This window comes from Bombina bombina, chromosome 1 (assembly GCF_027579735.1).
Source record: "Bombina bombina isolate aBomBom1 chromosome 1, aBomBom1.pri, whole genome shotgun sequence".
Classification (NCBI taxonomy): domain Eukaryota; kingdom Metazoa; phylum Chordata; class Amphibia; order Anura; family Bombinatoridae; genus Bombina; species Bombina bombina.
Genome location: NC_069499.1, coordinates 494,196,618 through 494,219,069, shown reverse-complemented (window position 1 = coordinate 494,219,069; position 22,452 = coordinate 494,196,618). Strand labels below are relative to the sequence as shown.

Sequence of the window (22,452 nt, the reverse complement as noted above, 5' to 3'; positions counted from 1 at the left end):
AGTGGAGGGGCCTTTCTGACTAGATTAGGTGTCCAAATAAGTGCCAGGCGCAAATTAAATCCCAAAAGTGTTTTAAAGTCTGAAAAAACACCTTAATTATAGTGAAAAACATGCTCAAAAGCAATCGATTTTTAAGCCCACAATAGTGTCAACCAGCATAGAGCCCTTAATATAAGCCATCATATTTTATACAGAGTCTAAGAAAAAATGGCTTACCTATCCCAGAGGGAATTTCTGACAGTCTTCTAGCATTACATGGTCTTGTTAGAAAAATGACTGATCATACCTGAAGCAGTGAAGCCTGCAAACTGTTCCCCCCAACTGATGTTCTCTGGTTTCAACAGTCCTGCGTGGGAACAGCAATGGATTTTAGTTACTGGTGCTAAAATCATATTCCTCTTAGCAGAAATCTTCATCACTTTCTGCTGCAGAGTAAATAGTACAAGCCGGCACTATTTTAAAATAACAAACTCTTGATAGAAGAAATAAAAAACTACAACTAACACCACATACTCTTTACCACCCCTGTGGAGATGCTACTAGTTTAGAGCGGCAAAGAGAATGACTGGGGGGCTGAGGGGAGCTATATGGACAGCTCTTGCTGTGTGCTCTCTTTGCCACTTCCTGTAGGGATAGAGAATATCCCACAAGTAAGGATGAAGCCGTGGACCGGATACACCAATGTAGGAGAAAGAGCATTCATCAAACTTGCAAGAACTCTGTACCTATATCGAAACTGTTAGAGAATGGCAAGTTGGAATCCAGACAAAATATAACAAACTATGGGAGGGTTTTTTGGCTCTTGGCTGAAATATGCACAGGTACACCACCTATTATAAACATGAAAATCCTTAACGACCGGCGACATACATGGTATGGGATTAAGGGATTAATCATGTATTTTACTCTGTACTAAATGTAAATATTGTACATTCCCATATCCTTTACTTAGAAGAAAATGTTCTTTGTATTTTATCATTATTATAGTTTATTTATAAAGCGCCAACAAATTACACAGCGCTGTAACATAAGCATACACTTATGGAGTACAATTCTCAAAAGGCATCTACATAAATCATAACGGTAGAGGGCCCTGCCCTTGAGTCACTGTAAGATGTAAACAATCTTTACATAAAGTGATCAACAGGACGGGTGGACTTGTGAGCTTACATTCTAAAGAAAGTACATGGGGGATGTTGAGGGAGGGAGAAACATGAGCAGTAGAAACATCCTTGAACACATGTTTTTAAGGAGTACTAGAGGCAGAGTGAGGCAAAGAGTTCCATATGATAGGGGCTGTTCTAGAAAAGTCTTGCAGACGAAAATGTGAGGAAGTAATGATAGATCAGGAGAGAAGTAGATCTTGGGCAGAGTGGAGAGGGCGGGTTGGGGAATATACCCGGTATAGGGCAAAGATACTCAGTATAGGGCAGAGATATAGGAGGGTGCTGTGTTGGTGAGGGCTTTGTATGTTAGGGATAATATTTTGAATTTTATTCTTGAGGCTAAGGGAAGCCAGTGGAGGTGTTGGCAAAGAGGTGCAGCATATGTGGATGTTTAAGGAAGATAAGCCTGGCAGAGGCATTCATGATGGATTGCAGTGGGGACATATATTTTTAAATATATATTTCTCTCTATCTATATCTGAACCTGTTTATATTCATATAGATTTATATTTTACAAAAATATATAAATATATATATATATATATGAGTGTGTGTGTGTGTGTAAATGCGTATTCAAAAACAAAAAGAACATTTTCTTCTATGTGAATAGAATATTCATACTTACCTTTGGGTTTAGTTCAATAGGACTTCAGCAGTGTCGGGTCAGCAAGCAAGCGAGCGAGCAATAAGTGTTAGATTTTCTTTTTTCAACAGCATGCTCCATTGAAAAAAAGAAGTTAACGTGGTCACAATATCCAAAGTCCTGAAGTAAGCACGCTTGTGCGCAAACAACTTATTTTAAAATTGTAGCCAGCCCGTGTTAAAAGTTTACTTTGAGCGGTGTTTGTGCGCAAGTGAAAAACAAATTTAGTGCGCCACTTGTAATGCCCTTTTGGATTTAATGTCAATTTAATTTATTATATTTAAAAGAAGCAACAACATTTAGACTGGATAATGGGTTTTCTGTAAATAAATAGACCTTCATTTTCAATATATTTTACACTATACATCCCAGGGAAATTACAGCATTGTTTTTTTTTTTTTGCAATATCACTCATTTCCCAGAAAAAGAAACTATGTATTGCCCAAGTGACAAGTCTAATGATAACACAAACAAGTTATGAGAAATTATAATGCTGCATATATCAGATAAATGTTCTGCTGTTTTTCTTCATCCTCTATCAGGATGGCGTTACTTTAGATTTATGCAGGTAAACAGAATTTATTACTGGAAACAACATCTGAGGAAATACTGAACAGTATATACAATCTGCAGAGATACCGAGCCCCCGAGGAAATGAAGATATCTATTTCATAGAACTAGCTACACTAGAAATCAGAACATTATTACTAAACACTAATCTGGGTCACTTTAGCATGTATCAAAATACTGTTCTTTTTATAGAATGTAACGTAAATTATTCATATGATGTGATTTCTCTATACAAACAAAAAGAAGGATACAAACCAGTTGCCCATTTCAAAAGATGGTTTCCTGGCTAGAGTGCATCTTCCTTCAGGTATGTGATTTGTAATCTAAACATAGGAATTATATGTGGACTCCAGGTGACAATACATTATGTGCATAACAAAAAAGTAATTTCCTCTCTCTATGCTTGACTATACAATGTCAGACTTACTTTTTAAAGACTGCCACCTAGTGAGAAAAAGGCTAAATGTCCTTTTTCTAATACAGAATAAATCATATATGGGGGACCACACTGAATATTTTAGAAGCCTTAGAGGCTGCACTGAAATGTATTGCTATAAAACACACAAATGATATAATATTTACTAAAGCTGTCCCATAGCACTGTGCCAGCTTTAGGTATGGTTTCAGGGTACCGTTTCTCTACTGCTGTCCCCTCCAGTGGCTCTTGAGTTGTCGCAACTTATTTGCTCACCCATGACAAGCCCCAAAACACAATTTTTAGTTCCTCATTTTGCTGGGATCACAAAAACTATGGCACAAGTTCTTAGTTCTGCTTTTCCCGGGGGAGGGGAGTTCAGAACTAGTCCAGAGGGCCACTAGTTGGTCATCCCTGTTTCAGAGCATGCTTCTGACAAGAGGTTATGGACAGTATTTAGATCCCATTATGGTGTGAGTTTTAGAGAGGTATTTGTTAGCTGAAACCGCAGAATCTGCTTGCACAAATATTTGTAGTATTAGTTGCTGCCCTTAATAATTTGTATAAGTGCCCTTGCAGCAATTTCATACAGTTAGTTTATTTTATGATGTGATAAGTGCTGGTCTATGGCTAAATAAAAGCGCAGATTTATATGACAGAGCTCACAGTAATCCCACAACTTGTGGGGTCATCTTGAATGAAAGAAACACTGGGGGATATTTATCAAAGCCTCAACTTTGCTGCATTCACCGGCACCAATACGCTCGCCTAACATCGCTGACGTGGACCTGAATACCATCTCCATATTTATAAAAAAAAAGCCGGCAAAAAGCTGCACACCAAGTACGGGGCGATGAGCATCGGACTGTTGTTAACTAACATTCATCGATCTCGCTGCTTTTTACCAACTTTATTTATACCTTGTCACTAAAAGCCGCCACTATACTAAAATGTTTAACCTCTATCCCGCCGCTCCCGGGCCCCGTCGCAACTTTAATAAAGTTATTAACCCCTATCCCGTGGCACCAGGACCCCGCTGCAACTTTAATAAAGTTATTAACCCCTATCCCACCACTCCCTGACACCTCCTCAACTTTAATAAAGTTATTAACCCCTATCCCGCTGCTCCCCGACACCGCCGCAACTAAATAAAATTTATTACCCCTATCTGGGCTGGGCCGGAATAGCCGCGAGAGTACCGGTTAACTATTTGATAACTTTTAAAAAGTGTCAAATAGTGTCGAATGTGTATTCGGAACATCTGTAATGACGTAAGCATAAATCTGTGTCGGATTGAGACCGGCGGATCGTATGTTACGTCACAGATTTCAACTTTTGCCGGTCTGTAGGCTTTGATAACTAGGTTTGATCAAGCTCGGCACAATTACGCTGCGGAATTCCAGCGTATTTGCGGTTGACGGCTTGATAAATATCCCCCGCTGTCTCTTTTTTCTATTTATAGGGAAGTAATTTTGAACCTGTTGTATCTAACAAAGGATATTGTAATTTACATCATAATTATTATTATTAATATTATAAATGTTTTTTCCTGTGCTGAGAAATAAACACATGCTTATATGGCATGCCAATGTCCACCAATAGAACTGCAGGAGTCTTCTTTATTAGACAGTGAGCTTCTATCTCAATGTCTAGCTATGCACAGATATGCACTCTGAAATATAAAGTTACTTGGTTGAATTTATTGTCCCTTTAAACCCACAAGTTTTAAGGAAGTCATGTTGTCATCCAAACAATACTCAATGTGTGGAGAATAACGCTGTATCGTCCACCTGAGGGGAAAATGATATTGCGGTGTGAGGATAGGGTCATTACAGACGGCACACTCTTTCTCTCTGATTTAATTAAAGGGTATAAACCCATTCATATGAAAGAAGTACCATGTTTTAAATGAGGGGTTAGAACTCTCTCTAATTTTCAGGTGGTGCCCATGGTAATTAAAGGGACATTAAACCACAAAATTTTCTTTCATGATTCAGATAGAAAATACAATTTTAAACAACATTCCTATTTACTTCTATTATCTAATTTGCTTCATTCTTTAGACATCTTTTGTTAAAGAAATAGCAATACACATGGGTGAGCCAATCACATGAGGCATCTAAGTGCAGCCACCAATCAGAAGTTGCTGAGCCTATCTAGATATGCTTTTCAGGAAAGCATATTAAGAGAACGAAGCAAATTAGATAATAGAAGTAAATTAGAAAGTTGTTTAAAATGGTATTCTCCATCTGAATCATGAAAGAAAAAAACTGGGTTTAATGTCCCTTTAAGTTCCCATGCAGTGTCTAATGAGGGGAGGGTGCACTTTTAGAGCCCATATTTTCCAATAAAACACAGTGTGCTATAAGAACCCTGTTTGGAAAGAGGAGATTTCCCCTCTTTCCAATATGGTGTCTCATATCTATCAGAATATGCATACAGCTTAACAGACAAAATGTCAGGCATTCTGTTATGTGAGCAACTATCATGTCCATGCAGGTTGTGCAATATTTTTCAACTGCATAACTAAAACTGACCCTAGGAACTCATGATGCCATTCAACCAACTGCCCAGAGACTGTCTCATCATGATGTTCTACATGGTCTCAGTAGATTGAATGTCTCAAAGGCAGGAGTGGCTTAAAGCTACATTTAATACCTGGACTTCATCTGACAGTCTATATGTTTTTTTAGGTCAGTTATAATTTAAAATATGTGTTTAGCAACATTTCTAGGTTGTAAAAGTAGTTGATTCATATGGGTTACAGTTCTATTGCTGTATGCTTCACTCCATGCACAGTTCCAGGTTTTCTCATGTGTGCCTACCTATTTTTCTTTACCACATTATGTAAAGTTGTATTTTTCTTACCTATGATCTTCCCGTAGCTATATTTTTGTAGTAGACATTTACTAACTCTAACACATTATGGTTAGTGCCTGCCTGATGTTTCATCTTTATCCTCATATTTCTAGTCAGTTATTTCTAATAGCTTAGCTATATGTCCCATGTTGTCTGCGGCTGAGACAGCAGGACTTATTTGGACTCCCCTTTTTGTGTATAGCTATTTTACTGTCAGGATGATTTGATCTGCTTTAGTTATTAATTCTATAAGGTAGGCGCTAATTATTCTAGAGTGAAAAATGCTGCCTTAGGGCTAGCGTCAATGAGTTTTGCCTTATTATAGCAGCACTGGACTGTAGCTTAGCGGCAAATAACTATATATTACTAGTTACTAATGTGCTCTGACCTAGCAATTTTTAGTAAGATGCTATTTTAGTGACAGCTACGTTATTCATTATATTGCTGGTATTTGAGTGAAGATTCTTTTCTCCTAGTATAGCTTTGTATTGGCTATTATTTTAATAAGACATGCTAAGCTCCCATACCATTAATTGTTTCTTGAACTGATATGGTGTTGATTCTGTTTCCTATGTGGGTTCATTATGTTAATTGTGCTTTACATTTACTAATGCAGAACTATGTTAGTCATGATACACTCATGAGGAGTAGTTAATACGTGGAATAGCTACCCAGCAGAGGTGCTATGTTGTCTCAGCATTGCCAGGGTTAACCTGAACTGTTCTTTCTATTCTGTAAGATCTGCGTTTGCTAAGTAATGTAGTGATCTAAAGACAGAAGGAGTAACATCAGAAGGAGGTTCTCCCACATACCTAAATAAACTTGGTAATATGTTTAAAGTGTAAGTATTGTGTTTTAGTTTATATCCCATTTTATTTTTTAAAGAACTGTACCTTTGCGGATTCTGTTTTTATAATTTGGCAAATAACTTGTATTTGTCTTTTGTTATTATTGTTATTAAATATATAAATAATATAATTCTGTCTTTGGACTCTAATATCTGAATTCACACTCTGTTGAGATAAGGTTAAAAGTTACCTGTTAGCTGTGTGAATTATTGGGGTTTCCATGACAGCCTTATTCAAAACTCTTGGTGGTGGCAGCATTGTTAATCAAGGGTGGTGTAGGCAGGACTAGTTTGGTTAGTTTGGTGTCCCTTTAGGTCCTTTGTAGCTGTAAAGGTGCCCCCACTCTCCCCATAGTGACGGCTGGGTGGATAGGCTTAGTCGTCACAATGACACAAAGGTGTCTCATGTAATATTTGATTTACAGTATACTAGGTTTTCATTACCCTGGATCCCTAATATTATACAAATGCCTTTGTTGGTACCTCATAGAAAAAAAAGTTGCATTTTATGTGTAAATGCTGTGTGTGAAAACAACTAACAATTGGTCTAGCAAGGGGTTTGAAATGGTTCAGCACTGAAGGACCACAAGGTTTCATCCAAGTGTAGTCTGGCCCATCTGGCCTAGGCTAGCTCCTGGATAGAACAGACTCCATTCCTGGCAAGCACAAAACCCAACCCCTAATGGCCTGTCCTGTGTCCTTATATGAAAATATTGTGTGATATGCTGAGAGGAGTTACCACTTTTTCAAAATAATTCAAAACAAAGTTAGATTAGGAATAAAGCACTTCTCTGGGTTTAAACACTCACTCTTGCATACAATTGTTACTGTGATGGCAAGCCCCTCCCACTTTCTCTGAAATACTATTTTATTAATTAGAAATAGATTTTATAACCTGTTTTATACATTAAAATGTGTAGGTGTCATAGCTATATTAAATTTATTTCACACAAAAAAATCACCAGCAGTGCAAGTGTTATGAAATACAGTACTGCAGTAAATAGAAGTCTAATCTTTCCCTAGAGAGATCTAAACCACCCCTGGTCATCAATATGGGATTCTGAATGATAAGTACTTTCATTTTGAAGGCCACTAATAGCATATATTACAATAAATGTGGCAAGACATCACAACTACAGTTACTGAAGCAGTAGTAGCAACCTGCCCTGTCATAGCCGGAACTATAAAATTGCAAGGAATGAGATAGATAAATCAACAAGATGTACGTGGGAAACAGCAGCACAGAAAATACAGCATTATACTTATTACAAACAGTTATTAAGATGTACAAAAACAAATGACTGTTTTTCTTTTTATAGTATAGTCTAACCTATGCAGTGTACAGTCAACACCACACAAACAAGAATATAGCACCTACTTATTCAGTTAAAGCAGGATTCTGTAATATATCACATACATGGATTCAAGGTTGTTGTGTTCTGGTCAGGATTAAACAAAATATATAGCTTTCTCCAACATTTATACATTAAAAGGACAGTAAAGTCACAATTAGACATTCATAATTTAGCCAGAGCTTACAATTTTGAACAACTTTCCAATTTACTTCTATTATTTAATTTGCTTCCTTTTCTTGTTATCCTTTGCTGAAAGGTTTATCTAGGAAAGCTCAGGAACAGCAAATAACCTAGGTTCTAGCTGAGAATTGGTGGCTGCATATATATACCGATTGTCATTGGCTCACCCATGTGTTCAGTTAGAAACCAGTAGTGCATTGCTGCTCTTTTAACAAATGATACTAAGAGAATGAAGCAAATTTGATAATAGAAGTAAACTGGAAAGTTGTTTAAACTTGTATGTTCTACCTAAATCATGAAAGAAAAATGTTGAGTTTCATGTCCCTTTAACAAGTATATTACTAGTGTTCTAAGTTTGAGCTAAATTCCCAGAATGTTTTGTAAATTTACTCTCTCGTCAAGATTTGCTACCTCCACACATGCGCACAATTACATAATTGCACTCCACATGTTTGAAAAGAATGTGTGGAATGCGATAATGTAATAACAAGCACATGGAGGTAGCAAATTTTGACGGAGCACTAAATTACTTATCACATTTGTTATTAAAGCAGCCATGTAGATGCGCGTCTGTGTAGTTAAAGGGACAGTAAACCTTAAAAATAATGTTATATAATTCTGCACATAGTGCAGAATTATATAACATTATTTAGGTCCTATAGCCATAAACGCCTTTTTTACCTTTTAATTTGCTAAAAATATGGCGCTTTTACAGACCCGCTCTCTGCTCTCTGCTGAGCGGGTCTGTTATTTTTAGTCAGCGCCTCGGGCAAGCTGTATAGTCACAACCCGGCCCGACCGCGCCATAAGACTAAGTGCAGCTCGCTCCTGTGACAGGAGCGAGCTGCACTTAGTGCTATGGCACGGTCGGGCCGGGCTGTTACTATACAGCTGGCCCGATGCGCTGACTAAAAATAACAGACCCGCTCAGCAGAGAGCGGGTCTGTAAAAGCGCCACATTTTTAGCAAATTAAAAGGTAAAAAAGGCGTTTATGGCTATAGCACCTAAATAATGTTATATAATTCTGCACTATGGTTTACTGTCCCTTTAAACATGCTGGTAGCAAATTTCTGCAAGGTGATTTTTCCTTCAATTACACAATGTTTTTGAGTGCTCAGCCGCACACATCGAATACAAATGAAATAAAGCGTGTCTCCACCTGTACAACAGTTTTTAATATGCACATTATAGGAGTAAGCTTTATTAAATAATGTGCATATTAAAAACTGTTGTACAGGTGGAGACACGCTTTATTTTATTTGTATATTAAGGCTGTGACACACTGCAAGCGGAGCGGAGCGGCGCGCAGCGTGTAGATGTGCGCGTTCAGTGTGTCCTGCCTTTTTTTCTCTGAGCACTCTGCCGCGTCAGGTCGTGTAGCTGAGTGCTCAGATGAAATATTTGAACTTCAGAAGCGATGCAATGCGAAGCAGCTGCTTCGCCTCGCGCCGCATCGCTTGCAGTGTGTCACAGATATGAAGATATGAAGCTGTAATGATGTGTGCATGGATGAGCAGTCAAAAACCTTTTGCAATTGAAGGAAAAATTACAGAATTACCGCAAAAATTTGCTACAAGCATTTTTAACTGCGCAGCCGCGTACCTACATGGCCACTTTAATAACAAATTTGAGGAGTAATTTAGTCTTCCATCAAAATTTGCTACCTCCATGTGCACATGCTTCTAATTACACCATCACATTCCACATATTCTTTTCAAACATATGTGGAGTGCGATTACATAATTGTGCGCATGCGCACATCGAGGTAGCAAATCTCGAAGAGGGAACAAATTTTGACAGAACACCAGCATTTGTTTATTTTAAGATACACTCATTATCTTTCATTCTCTCCTTCTGTGAATGAATGGTACAAACAACTGTTGCTGCATTGAAACTTGACTCACAGGTGACCCCTGCCTGCAGGTTCTTTATATTTTATCCAGGCTTGACCAGTCAAAAAAGTCCAAATTAAACTTTCATGGCTTAGATAGAGCATGCAATTGTAAGAGCCGTTTCAATTTACTTCTATTATTAAATGTAATTTGTTCTCTTGGTATAACTTTGTTGAAAAGCATTCCTAGGTAGGCTTAGGTGAATCAATGCACTACTGCAAGCTAGTTGGTGACTGGTGGCTACACAAATATGCCTTTTGTCATTGGCTCGCCATGTGTATTCAGCTAGCTCCCAGTAGTGCATTGCTGCCTTGCCGCTCATTTTAACAATGTGTTTATCCTATTTGTTAGTTTTTTTTAATATAATTGTTATTGAATTTTTTAAATAAATACATTAAGGAAGCAAAAAAGTAAAGGTATCACATACAGCTATAGCAACATCAACATATTATATGAAACAAGACACAGATCAATACAAAAATAACAGTGTGAATATATTCTAGAGATAAAGCAATCCTATTCTGAAAATATCACAGAAGAACCAGGGTACATATAACAATTGATCCTACACTTCCCATTGCAAGAACACCACTGTACAAATTTGAAAAGGCCACTCTTGGACCTTATGAATAACCTGAGCTGAAGGTGAAGGGGTCAATTTATTATATGCCGGACGGACATGAGTAGCTGTAGTGAATCATGTCCGCCCAGCATCGAATAATCATTTAACATTGCACAAGCATTTCTTGTAATATGCTTGTGCAATGCCGCCCCCTGCACATTCGCGGCCAATCGTACCTGAGGAGGATGATTGCAGTCCGCCACCTAACTGGAAACTACAGGCGGAGAAAGCAGCATCCGCTGCTTATTAAATCTCCCCCGAGGGGTGAGGATAAATAAAGTCCTTGCACAAGACATATCACTGATAACAATCACAGGTCTCTCATTACCATAACTCAGGGCAACATCCTAATAACAAAAGATCTAATTGAGGATTGTCTGCAGGGTAAAGCACATAAAAAGGAAAGAAAATAGGAAAGCTTAGCCCCACAACTAACCTTATATAAACTATGGGAGTAGGGTGCATTAGTACAGAATTGTGGGCAACAGCATATTAGCCACAGCCTGGAACAAGAACTGTAGCACTAGGGCAAAGTCATTACCCCATATTATTGATCTTGCCCTCTATTTTATTAGCCATAATCAACTTTTAATTGTATCCACAACTTTCAGATTAAACCCGTACTCTGCATATATTGCATAAACCTCTAGCTGTGCGTTCAGCTGAGATGCTGTACTGTTGTATACTGTGTATATACTGCATTATACTGTCTATATACTGCATTAAACACATAAAATGTTTAACTATTAAGAAGCTTACTACTGTAAAACAAGCTGACATACAGTTCTGCTGAATACTGGCCATAATGTACATTGGCATATGTGCCTAGTAATATCCTACATGCTATGTGAGGATTGCAGGAACTTAGTCAGCAAATGTCCACTCCACTGGTCTTACCCAGATATGACTCCTGAGAATGCAGTAGAGAGCCCATCCAATACTGTAACTAACAGCAGAGGATATACTGAGGGAGTACATCTTCATGACCGGACAGGAGGCTAAAGGAACTGTCCCAGTTACACAATCCATTGGGGGGAAAATTTTAGATAAAATCCTGAGCATCTCTAGCTTCACCTGCTCCTAAGCTACGTAAAGAAAATACTGGGAGGGAACAGGAAGTAGGAGGGATATTAAAGCTTTTACTGTAGGGCAGTGCTTTCCAAACTGTGTGTCGTGACACATTAGTGTGTCGGCGGCAGTGTGTAGGTGTGTCCCTGCTTCAGCACAAATTTTTTTTTTATTTACATTTTTTTTTGGTTTCCGTCTGCTTGCTTAACATGACAGCTGCCTGGAGACACCCACAAGCATTTTATTTTTGCATTTTTACACCCCTTTAAGCCTCAGGGACACAATGGGGCCAATCTATCAACCTCCGTACGGAGCTTGAGGGCCCGTGTTTCTGGCGAGCATGCAGGTCTAAAGACCGCTGCTCCATAACCCTGTCCGCCTACTCTGATAAGGCGGACAGGAATCGCCGGAATTCAACCCGATCGAGTATGATCGGGTTGATTGACACCCCCCTGCTGGCAGTCGATTGGCCGCAAGTCTGCAAGGGGCGGCGTTGCACCACTAGAGCTGCTGGTGCAATGCTGAATACGGAGAACGTATTGCTCTCCGCATTCAGCGATGTCTGTCGGACCTGATTCGCAGTCTCGGATCAGGTCCGACAGACATTTCATAAATAGGCCTCAATATGTGATTTATATATAGCCTCCTATTAACCTTGTTCTTCACTACTTCACTACCTCTCTCCATATAAAACACACTGATGGCTAGTAACTATGACAATCCAATCTAAATGATGTGTAATTAAAATGGTAGATCATGATCTACTTATTGAGGATAACAGTTGGCCAGCTGAATACAACACTATTTTGCACTACTGATCTAAGCTACTCATATTGTACTTTAAAAGCAGCATTTACTATACACAGTAATACAGTGATGTATGTTAAAGGTGTAAATAGGCAATGTTGCATATAGTCGGACAAATATGATTTGTGAAATATAAAGCACTGCTAGTTGTGTCAAATACATTGAATGTGATAGTAGAAGAGAGTATAAAAAGAGCAAAACTGAAGAATGAGAAAGCTTTGACAAAAAGATGAAGAGCAAATGGATGAAATATAGAAAGGTAATAGCTACAAAAGAAACAGATTGGGATGAGATAGCTATAACCAAGTAGAGATATAAAAACACGAACATAGCAAAAATGTAAATGCACCAGCTTTTATCTCTTTGTTAAAATCTGTTTTGAATTGAATTTTATGTAACAAAAGTTATGTAAAAGGATTTTCACTGTATAATCCCTCGTTGACAAACTGCTTCTGGATAATGGAGTATCAGTTAAAACAGCTCAAACCCCTTGTTGGGTTTCAGGAAGTAGGTCAGTCGGCAGTGAAAAGGTTTTAATCCAACCATTAAATTAAGAAATGTTATACAGTCATATGCAGTAGACAGTGCAGAAATACCTGGGGGCCTGAAAGATTTACAGTACGCGTCTAAGGAAATGAACATAACACTAAAGGACACGTATGGCAGAAATCCACTCAGCACCGCTAAAACCTTTCCTTGCCATGTAAAGCACTAGCTCTCTCATACAAATTGCGGAATTAAAGTTCTCATTTATTTTAGACACTTTATACTAGGGTTACTTTTTGTATTCCTCTACATACATCTCTATTAGGGGCAATATTTTGGCCTAGGCCAACAAAAACCTGTTCCTGGGTCAGCAAACTTTGAAGGGCAGTGTAGTTTTCTGATGCCTTGGATTGGAGCACTTGTGGATTATTTACATCTGGTCTGAAGATTGCTCATAACAGCAGATTATTTTTTTCTTTAACCCTTCATGAATTTGTGTGTCGTCATTGCGCAGGGGCCATGCTAATCTTCTCTGTATCGTTCCAATTTTAGTAAATGTGCTGCAGTAGCTAAAACGCTCACAAAAGTAGATTATCAATATTGTGCGCTTTTTCTGTGTGACTGACAGGAATGAGTGAAAAATTGACTGCTCAGTCCAGCTATGAGAAACATAGGTCTAGAACACGAGTGGAGCGACACTTATCGCTCCCTCTCATGCATGTACTGTGCTAGAAGTAAGCTTTTTGCACGTATCAGGTAACGCACATATTACAAGTTGAAAGTAAAAAAATTTTTCACAATTGATAACCTGGTGCACGCAAAAAGCCAGTTAGAATATCATGACTGCATTCCCATATAGAAGTCAATGAAGCAAGAAAAATGGAAAAACCATATTCGTGTACAAACCCGATCACATTTTCTCAACTGCGCTAACCAGACATGAAAATATTAATATTTCACATTCCAATGTTCTTCACATATAAAGAAATATGTATTTATGAATAAACAGAACATATTCTGCTATTTTTGGAAAATACACACACATACATAGATAGATGATAGATAGATAGATAGATAGATAGATATAGGAATATCTTTAAAAATGAATATTGTCTACTTGACTGCAAAGGTCTCCAATGCACTTATTAACACATATGTAGGCATATACATATACAGTATATATATATATATATATATATATAGATAGAGAGAGAGAGAGAGAGAGAGAGAGAGAGAGATATAGATAGATATATATATAGAAAATAATGAAGAGTGCACTCACCAGGACTTTTCAGACATTTTATTCCAAATATGTGAACGTTTTCGGGGGATTAGCCCCTTCCTCAGACATACAAAAATACAATATGAACAAACCCACACCGGACACTCTTAAGTAGGTAGGCCAGCCAATCACTAGCTCTCCAGATAGGGTGCCACCCACTAGTGAGGTCACCCCACTGGCAACCAATGAGGCTGGCTCAGTAAAACTCAATAAATGTGAATAAAAGTGCACAGCAGGATAATAAAGCATAAAAATATACACCAAATAAATCAGGCCTATGGATTAAGAAGCCATAATTAGATAATAGACAAGTGGCACATCCTAAAAAAATCAAAGAATCAAAAAATCAAAAAAACACAAGTTAAGCACATAGTAAGTACATAGGTAAATCACATCACCGTATAGATGTTAAACATATAAGCATGTTAAAGGGACATTAAACCCAATTTTTTTCTTTCATGATTCAGATAGAGAATACCATTTTAAACAACTTTCTAATTTACTTCTATTATCTAATTTGCTTCATTCTCTTGATATTCTTTCCTGAAAAGCATATCTAGATAGGCTCAGTAGCTTCTGATTGGTGGCTGCACTTAGATGCCTCCTGTGATTGGCTCGCCCGTGTGCATTCCTATTTCTTTAACAAAGGATATCTAAAGAGTGAAGCAAATTAGATAATAGAAGTAAATTGGAATGTTGTTTAAAATTGTATTATCTCTCTGAATTATGAAAGAAATTTTTTGGGTTTAATGTCCCTTTAAATTAGACAACATAATGAATGTATATTTGTAAAAAACAATGTGTCAAAGATGTCTGAACATGTATGTATAGAATTTAATTTAGTGATACAATACTTGTGATAGTGAACCCAAGATAGCGCAACAAACTGGGATATAGAGTCATGTAGTCACAGCAAGGCAAAATGCTCAAATAACGTACCGGCATATAGGAGCAGCATGGGGGGTAAAACACCTTACAGAAAGAACCGGGAACATAAGGATATAATTAGAGCGCAAACTGGCCGGTTGCCATGACAACCTGGTAAACACAAAAAATACCTAGCACAGTGTAAACCATTTGACAGTGTAGCAACGCATAAACATTAGGGTTTAAAGGGAGAGCCGGAAAGCAAATAAATCATGTACTACATAACGCCAGTAATAAACAAATGAAGGCGAGTGCTATAATAGTGTCATATTAAACCGGGAGCCCATGACAGATAAACTGTGTAATAGCGTATCGCAACATAACGAGAGGCACAAAACCAGTAGCATATAAATCTAAAAAATCTTGTCACAAGTAACTGTCAGTACCCATAGGGATCGTGGCCAGTAAAGTGCTACAGCACACCAACTTAAAGTCGCTGGGAACAGAGGCATGAAATGTAGACCAATAGCATAGCCGGGACATGTACAATATAGAATATAGCTAACCGGCTGAGAAGGGAACTGACAAACATACTATACTTGTATAAAACATGTCCTCTGTATAGAAACACTTCTACTGTATAGAAACCCTATCAGGAGTGTATGAGCCCGGTTGGATCAAAAGGATACATAAAAGGACCAGTTGTTAAGAAGCCAGGAAAATTAAATAATAATCAGAGATCATGTTAATAAATGAAGGGGAGCCACAAAGGGGCCAAATGAGCGTAAGAATAAGCGTAAAAGTAAGCGTAAAAGTAAGCATAAAAGTAAGCGTAAGACTAGAGTGGCCAGGTGTGCACATACCAGTGTAAGGGGATCCTATGGCAAGTAGTAGATTAGTGCAAAATATAACATAGAAATTCATATAACAATAGAGGGGAGAAAAATCAATGTTAAATTATTATTAATACAAGTCCAATAGTCACAGGGCATGATTCACAAGCACACCTGCCAGTCTAGGTGTGTGTTAAGCCCTTTTGGTATGAGGGTCTCCAAGACATAGGTCCATCGGGCTTCCTTCCTAAGTAAAAGGGTATTTCTGTCTCCTCCCCTACTAAGAGGGGGCACATGGTCAATAATAGTGTAGCTGAGGTCTTTGACCGTGTGATTATTATTAACAAAATGGCGTGCCACCAGTTGTTCAGAAGACCCATTTTTGATAGCCATTCTGATGGCTGATCGATGGTTGGCCATTCTTGTGCGGAGGTCATCAGTAGTTTTGCCCATGTAAAAAAGGCCACAAATGCAGTGTAGCAGATAGATTATGTGGGTAGTGGTACAAGTCAATCTGTATTTGTGGAAGTACTTTTTCCGTTTGTGTGGATGCGTAAAGTAATTGCCAGTTATTAAAGCGCTGCATGTGGTGCAGCCAATGCACCTGAATACTCCTTTTTTCTCCAAATTGAGCCAAGTACCTTTGTTGTAACTTCTTACTGGGTTGGTTTTTACCAAAATGTCTCTTAAGGATCTGGATCTCCTAAAACCAATCTTGGGCGGGGGCATCTGTTGAAACCGCAGGGCAGGATCCGTACTCACAACGTGCCAATTATCCTGGAGATGTTTGTTGATTCTTTGTTTATCCCCAGTATAGGTAGTTACAAAAGTCATCGTAGGGATATTTTTGTCCTCCCTACTGGTATCCTGGTTAGCCAGTAGTTGTGATTTTTGTTGTTTCAGCAGTTTTGGAGGATAGCCCCGTTGTGTGAATCTATTTTCCATTTCCACTAATTGCTGGTCTTTATGCAAGTCCAGTGTGTTATTTCTAATGACTCGTTGTAGCTGCAATTTGGGCAAGGCGCTTTGAAGCGCTGGAGGATGGCAGGATGTGTAGGATAGAAGAGAGTTCCTGTCAGTTTCTTTTCTGTACAATGTGGATTGTAGTCTTTCCGATTCCTTAAATAAAAGTACATCCAAGAAATCTATTGTAGCAATTGAGTAATTCATTTTGAATTTCAGAGCCATGGATGCACTGTTAAGCTGTTGAAACCAGATGAGTAGTTCCTGTTCTGATCTGCTCCACACAAGCAACAGGTCATCGATGTAGCGTTTGAAGAATTTGATCCGCTGGTCTTTGAATAGGTCTGTGTCCTTTGTTTCAAATTGTGCCATGTAAAGGTTGGCATATGAGGGTGCCACATTAGACCCCATGGCCGTCCCTTGTTCTTGTAGGTAGAAATGTTTTTCAAATTTGAAATAATTAGTTTTTAGGCAGAATTCCAATAGGTGGATCAATACCTCCACTGGTGGCCCCACATAGGGGTAATGGAGGAGATGTTGTCTTGTGGCTTCCATACCATCCTGGTGGGGTATTACAGTATAGAGGCTGGTGACATCCAGGGTCACCAGCAGGTCGGTATCCGTACAAGATATGGTGGATAAGCAATTAAAGAGCATTGATGAGTCTCGTAGGAAACTCTCCATGTCTCTAACCATAGGCTGCAAGTAGTAATCCACGAATCTTGCAATGGGTTGAAGAATAGAGCCCATAGCAGAGACAATGGGTCTGCCAGGAGGGGAAACCATGCTTTTGTGGATCTTTGGGAGAGTATAGAGGATTGGAATGATGGGGTGACTCACTAGTAAGAAATCCAAGGTGGTCTGGGAGATAATATTACGCTCCGAAAGTTCCAAAAGGTAGGAGTCGATTTCCGCCTTGTAGGTGCTAGTAGGGTCAGTGGGTAATCTGGAGTATGTAAGTGTATCACTTAATTGGCCAAGAATTTCGGTCCTGTATTCACTGTAATTCAAGAGTAACAGGGCACCACCATTATCAGCCTCAGTGAGGAGTTTGAGTGCCAGTCTTTCTTCCTTGTTTAAGTTGTTAAAGGCGCTGTATTTGTCTTCAGCAATAGATGTTTCCATACCGGAATATGCCAGGCATGCATAGGTCTGTATACTCGCATTTTGTGAGCCGGGATCACAGGTAGATTTTTTGCGAAAGGGTTCTATTTCAGATTCCTGTCCCTGGAACCTTTCTTTGAGGCGAAGTTGTCTCTGGAACCTTTGTTGATCCACGAATAAGTCAAAGCTGTTAGATTGGCAGGTCGGGATAAATGAGAGTCCTTTATTAAGCACACAGTGTTCAGTTGCAGTTAGTATGTGGTTACTAAGGTTAACCACTATGTCTTCTGCTAATATCTCCGTTGTCGTGGGGGTCTTCTGTATGAACCCCCCCCCCCCCCCCGCCTTGTATGGGCCCTCGGCCTAGCCCGTTTTTTTACTGTGTCTGTACCCCACTAGGTACTTCCAGGGTATCCCTTCTTGGGCCTACTGGCTGTTTTCCTTCTGAGCTGGAGCTGTCTACTGTGTTTAGATTGCGTGGTCTTTGGTAACGTTGTCGTCTTGGCCTTGAATAGTGGTCCCTCTGCCTTTCTTGACCAGTCTGCATCCATCGATACACCCTTTTGTCACAATAGTCCTCAATCACAATCTCCATTTTGTTATTCTTAAAGTCCAATAATTCAGTCTCATACTTGTTGAGATCTTCTTTCAACTTATTCATCCATTCTGCTGAGGTATCAGCCAGAGGTTTTTTCAGTTGTAATTGTTCATACTGTGTAATTTCAGCCCTGGTCTGGGCCAGTAATCTTGAGACCTTCTGGATAACCAACAGGATCGGATCCATAGAGCATTTGTTGAGGATTTAGCACCATCTATCACAGAAGGCTGTATTTGTTCTGCCCAGTGTAGGTATGTTGCGTATCCTAAAACCCCTGGGTATGTAGCCCTTTCTGTGGTATTCAGACAAAAAGGTGCCATGTAGCATTAAATCCTGTTCCCTCCGCTTTAATTTTAGCAGGTGTGTATAGACATAGAGTGGTTTCTCAGTGGTTGATCCTGTTGTAAGGGCCCCAAATAGAATTTGGGTGTCATCCTCCTCAATGAAATGGAAGGTAGTAGCTCCAGCCACTACGCCCTCTGTGGGTGTTGGGAACCCCTGTTGGGATTTGCCTCCGGTATGTTAGGCCAGAAAGACCTTTATAAGTCCTGCTGTTTAATGAATATACCACCACCTGATAAAAGCAATGTAGTAAATGAACCAATATGTCCTATGAATCAAAGGTGACGGGTGCTTTAGCCAAAGTATAGATAAAAGTTCAAAGTAGACAAGCACTCCAGAAATCCAGTTCCAATGCCCAGGGTGTAACAGATAGGCAAATAGAAAATAATGAAGAGTGCACTCGCCAGCACTTTTCAGAAATTTTATTACAAATATGTGAACGTTTTCGGGGGATTAGCCCCTTCCTCAGACATACAAAAATACAATATGAACAAACCCACACCGGACACCCTTAAGTAGGTAGGCCAGCCAATCACTAACTCTCCAGATAGGGTGCCACCCACTAATGAGGTCACCCCACTGGCAGCCAATGAGGCTGGCTCAGTAAAACTCAATAAATGTGAATAAAAGTGCACAGCAGGATAATAAAGCATAAAAATATACACCAGATAAATCGGGCCTATGGATTAAGAAGCCATAATTAGATAATAGACAAGAGGCACATCCTAAAAAAATCAAAGAATCAAAAAAAAAAAAAAAAAGTTAAGCACATAGTAAGTACATAGATAAATCACATCACCGTATAGATGTTAAACATATAAGCATGTTAAATTAGACAACATAATGAATGTATATTTGTAAAAAACAATGTGTCAAAGATGTCTGAACATGTATGTATACAATTTAATTTAGTGATACAATACTTGTGATAGTGAACCCAAGATAGCGCAACAAACTGGGATATAATAGCATAACAAAATATGTCAGAGTCATGTAGTCACAGCAAGGCAAAATGCTCAAATAACGTACCGGCATATAGGAGCAGCATGAGGGGTAAAACACCTTACAGAAAGAACCGGGAACATAAGGATATTCGAATTAGAGCGCAAACTGGCCGGTTGCCATGACAACCTTGTAAACACAAAAAATACCTAGCACAGTGTAAACCATTTGACAGTGTCATATTAAACCGGGAGCCCATGACAGATAAACAGTGTAATAGCGTATCACAACATAACGAGAGGCACAAAACCAGTAGCATATAAATCTAAATACACTGAGCCACTGACGGCCGAGAAGTGGAATGAAGAGCACGGTAGGAAGTTAGAAGCTTTGATAACCTGACCTCTGTCAGAAAAATTTTCATTTCTACTGAATCTATCAGTGTTCCTAGGAAGGAAACTCTTGTGAGAGGGGAGAGAGAACTCTTTTCTTCGTTCACCTTCCACCCGTGAGACCTCAGAATGGCCAGAACAATGTCCGTTTGGGACTTGGCGATTTGAAAAGTCGACGCCTGTATCAGAATGTCGTCTAGGTAAGGAGCCACCGCTATGCCCCGTGGCCTTAGAACCGCCAGTAGGGACCCTAGAACCTTTGTAAAGATTCTTGGTGCCGTGGCTAACCCGAAGGGAAGAGCCACAAACTGGTAATGCCTGTCTAAGAAGGCGAACCTGAGGAACTGATGATGATCTCTGTGAATCGGAATGTGGAGATAAGCATCCTTTAAGTCCACGGTAGTCATATATTGACCCTCCTGGATCATAGGGAGGATGGTTCGGATATTCTCCATCTTGAAGGATGGGACCCTGAGAAATTTGTTTATGATCTTGAGATCCAAGATTGGTCTTAAAGTTCCCTCTTTTTGGAACTATAAACAGATTTGAATAGAAGCCCTGCCCCTGTTCCTGCTTTGGAACTAGGTGGATCACTCCCATAACCAGCAGGTCTTGAACACAACGTAAGAATGCCTCTCTCTTTATCTGGTTTACAGATAATTGTGAGAGATGAAATCTCCCCTTTGGAGATGAACCTTTGAAGTCTAGAAGATATCCCTGGGAAACAATCTCTAATGCCCAGGGATCCTGGACGTCTCTTGCCCAAGCCTGGGCGAAGAGAGAGAGTCTGCCCCCCACTAGATCCGGTCCCGGATCGGGGGCTACTCCTTCATGCTGTCTTAGAGGCAGCCGCAGGTTTCTTGGCCTGCTTCCCCTTATTCCAAGCCTGGTTAGGTCTCCAGACTGGTTTGGACTGGGCGAAATTTCCCTCTTGTTTTGCATTAGAGGAAACTGAAGCTGCACCACTCTTGAAGTTTTGAAAATAATGAAAATTATTATGTTCGGTCCTTAATTTTTGGACCTATCCTGAGGAAGGGCGTGACCTTTTCCTCCAGTAATATCAGAAATGATCTCCTTCAGACCGGGCCCGAATAGGATCTGTCCCTTGAAGGGGATGTTAAGAAGCTTAGACTTTGAAGTAACGTCTGCTGACCAGGACTTAAGCCATAGCGCCCTACGCGCCAAATTGGCAAAACCTGAATTCTTAGCTGTTAGCTTGGCTAAATGAAAAATGGCGTCAGAAATAAAGGAGTTAGCTAACTTAAGAGCTTTAATCCTGTCTAGAATATCGTCTAACGGGGTCTCCACCTGTAGAGCCTCCTCAAGAGACTCAAACCAAAAAGCCGCTGCAGCAGTAACTGGGGCAATACATGCAAGAGGCTGGAGAATAAAACCTTGATGTATACAAATTTTCTTAAGGAGACCCTCCAATTTTTTATCCATAGGATCTAGGAAAGCACAACTGTCCTCGATGGGGATAGTTGTACGCTTAGCTAGGGTGGAGACTGCTCCCTCCGCCTTAGGAACCATCTGCCACGAGTCCCGTATAGTGGCATCTATGGGAAACATCTTTTTAAAAGCAGGAGGGGGAGAGAACGGCACACCTGGTCTATCCCATTCCTTAGTACTAATTCCCGAAAACCTCTTAGGAACTGAAAAAACATCGGTGTAAACAGGTACTGTAAAGTATTTGTCCATTTTACACAATTTCTCTGGAACCACAATTGGGTCACAGTCATCCAGAGTCGCTAAAACCTCCCTAAGCAATAAGCGGAGGTGTTCAAGCTTAAATTTAAACGCTGTCATCTCAGAATCAGACTGAAGTAACGCCTTCCCTGAGTCTGACATGTCACCCACAGATAGAAGCTCACCTGCCTCGGCTTCTGAGCATTGTGAGGGTATATCGGACACAGGCAATAAAGCGTCAGAAAGCTCTGTATTAATTCTAGCCCCAGAGCTGTCTCGCTTTCCTTGTAGCCCTGGCAGTTTGGAGAATACATCTGTGAGGGTAGCATTCATAACTGCCGCCATGTCCTGTAAGGTAAAATAATTAGACACGCTAGATGTACTTGGCGTCACTTGAGCGGGAGTTATAGGTTCTGACACATGGGGAGAGTTAGATGGCATAATCTCCCTCTTCTCAGTCATAGAATCCCCTGGAGATAAATCTTTAAGAGCCATAATATGGTCTTTATAGTTTATAGAAATATGTACACTT

At 39.5% G+C, this 22,452-nt stretch overlaps 1 protein-coding gene and 1 non-coding gene across 2 annotated transcripts in view; both read right to left on the bottom strand.

Moving 5' to 3' along the window:
- The window catches only part of HECW2 (HECT, C2 and WW domain containing E3 ubiquitin protein ligase 2), a 746,182-nt gene that overhangs the window by 452,562 nt on the left and 271,168 nt on the right, over positions 1-22,452 (bottom strand). The window lies entirely within an intron of this gene.
- Positions 13,381-13,489, bottom strand: LOC128646399 (U6 spliceosomal RNA). The gene has a single exon (XR_008400327.1). It is a non-coding gene; the product is annotated as a U6 spliceosomal RNA (small nuclear RNA).